The sequence below is a fragment of the Vidua macroura genome, chromosome 9 (genome assembly GCF_024509145.1).
Source record: "Vidua macroura isolate BioBank_ID:100142 chromosome 9, ASM2450914v1, whole genome shotgun sequence".
NCBI lineage: Eukaryota > Metazoa > Chordata > Aves > Passeriformes > Viduidae > Vidua > Vidua macroura.
The window spans coordinates 32,236,279-32,239,107 of NC_071579.1; positions in this window are offsets into that span (position 1 = coordinate 32,236,279).

Below are 2,829 nucleotides of genomic sequence, written 5' to 3' on the forward strand. Positions count from 1 at the left end.
TCATAACTACCCCAGGCTGTGGAGTCTGTTTGGTTATTCCATGTATCGCTGCATGGCAAGCTCAGCAGCAGCATCCCGGCTCCACCGGGGTCCCGGCGTTGGGATAAACCCCCCAGGGTTGGGATAAACCCCCCAGGATTGGGATAAACACCCCCGGGACTGGGATAAAACACCAAGATTGGGATAAACCACCCAGGGTTGGGATAAACCACCCGGGACTGGGATAAACCACCCAAGATTGGGATAAACCACCCAGGGTTGGGATAAACCACCCGGGGTTAGGATAAACTCCCCAGGGTTGGGATAAACAACCCAGGATTGGGATAAACTCCCCAGGATTGGGATAAACCCCCCAGGATTGGGATAAACCCCCCGGGACTGGGATAAACCACCCAGGGTTGGGATAAACCCCCCAGGATTGGGATAAACCACCCAAGATTGGGATAAACCCACCAGGGTTGGGATAAACCCCCCAGGATTGGGATAAACCCCCCAGGGTTGGGATAAACACCCCGGGGTTGGGATAAACCCCCCAGGATTGGGATAAACCACCCGGGGTTGGGATAAACCCCCCAGGATTGGGATAAACCACCCAGGGTTGGGATAAACCACCCGGGACTGGGATAAACCACCCAGGATTGGGATAAACCACCCAGGGTTGGGATAAACCACCCAGGATTGGGATAAACCCCCCAGGGTTGGGATAAACCCCCCAGCATTGGGATAAACCACCCAGGACTGGGATAAACCACCCAAGATTGGGATAAACCACCCGGGGTTAGGATAAACCACCCAGGGTTGGGATAAACCACCCAGGGTTGGGATAAACCCCCCAGGGTTGGGATAAACACCCCGAGACTGGGATAAACCCCCCAGGATTGGGATAAACAACCCAGGGTTGGGATAAATCACCCAGGGTTGGGATAAACCCCCCGGGACTGGGATAAACCACCCAGGGTTGGGATAAACAACCTGGGATTGGGATAAACCACCCAAGATTGGGATAAACCATCCGGGGTTAGGATAAATCCCCCAGGGTTGGGATAAACCCCCCAGCATTGGGATAAACCACCCGGGGTTGGGATAAACAACCCAGGGTTGGGATAAACCACCCAGGGTTGGGATAAACCCCCCGGGGTTGGGATAAACCCCCCAGGGTTGGGATAAACCCCCCAGGATTGGGATAAACACCCCCGGGACTGGGATAAACCACTCAAGATTGGGATAAACCACCCGGGGTTGGGATAAACCCCCCGGGATTGGGATAAACCACCCAGGATTGGGATAAACCCCCCAGGATTGGGATAAACCCCCCCGGGACTGGGATAAACCACCCGGGACTGGGATAAACCACTCAAGATTGGGATAAACCCCCGGGACTGGGATAAACCCCCCGGGATTGGGATAAAGCCCCCGGGACTGGGATAAACCCCCCAGGGTTGGGATAAACCACCCCGGGATTGGGATAAACCCCCCGGGATTCCTTTGGATAACGGCTCTGGCTGGGGCACTGAACAAACAGCCGGGCCGGGTGTGCACTGGGGGCTTTTTGCCGCCCAGCTGGGCTGGGATCCTGAGCCACTTTTCCTGAATTCCGGCTGCTTTGGGTGCCCTGAGTGCCGCTATTGGACACGAAGGAAGCACACGGAAGCTCGGCAAGTTCAAAGGCCAAAAAAGAGAGAGTTTTATTTGAGCATCTGGTATTTATAGAATTCCAGAGGTGGCCGTGGATTGGAGGATGGAATCGCCACCTCTCCAACCACACTGGTCAAACCAAGAGCCCATCAATTCTCTCCTCCCACAAAGAAAAATGCAAAACAATCATTGTTTACATGAACAGTGCGTGAGAACTCTTGTAGAAATATGTACACATTATCAGAAGGCTGAAAAAGTTTTATGAGAACTTTAAAACTTTCAAAAGAACTATAAAGGAAAACTTAATACTTTTCAAAAGCAGGGCAACAGCCTGAGCCCAGCGAGGATGGGTCCCGGCGATGCCCTGGCCCAGGGGCCCAGGCTCTGCACTCTGAATCCCCGGCCCTGCTCCAGGGAGAGCAGGATACTCCAGCAGGGAGAGGAGGAAATTCCAGGAAGGAGAGGAGGAAATTCCAGGAGGAAGAGCAGGATACTCCAGCAGGGAGAGCAGGATATTCCAGGAGGGAGAGGAGGATAATCCAGCAGGGAGAGGAGGATATTCCAGGAGGGAGAGGAGGATATTCCAGGAGGGAGAGCAGGATATTCCAGGAGGCAGAGCAGGATATTCCAGGATATCCCTGCAGCCAGGGCGAGGCAGGCTCGGTGCAGTGGGAATGTGACGTGCGTTCAAATTTGCTGCCCAGGCACCGATTAGATCTGAACGACGTCCTCAGGATGGATTTATCCCCCAGATCTGCTTGTCTGCGAGACTGGAAGGTGCTGCCCCGGCCAGGAGGGTCGGGGCAGCTCTGATATTTCCAATTCACACCATTTTTATCTGCGCGCTCATCGCCCGCAGGCTGCCAAAACCTCCCCTTGCTTTGCTCTCAGCCCCTCCTCCCCAGCTCTGGGCTTCCCCCTGGGTTTTCTCACAGGCTGGAGGGTTCAGGGACTCCCCTCGGAGCCCGGGGCAGCTCTGACAAGCCCTTGTCACCGCTGGGATTGAGGCACATCAGCAGCACAGAAGGTTTGTAAGTACATCTTCCCAAATGTCCCGCCGCAGGGCACGGAGAGCCTCTCGCAGGGAAGCTCAGCAGCAGCTCCTGGCCCAGGGGCTCTGCCCTGCAGCCCACCCTGCCCGGGGGATGGGGGCAGAGGATCTCCCAAAGCTCTGCCAGGCACCGGGGAAGGAAA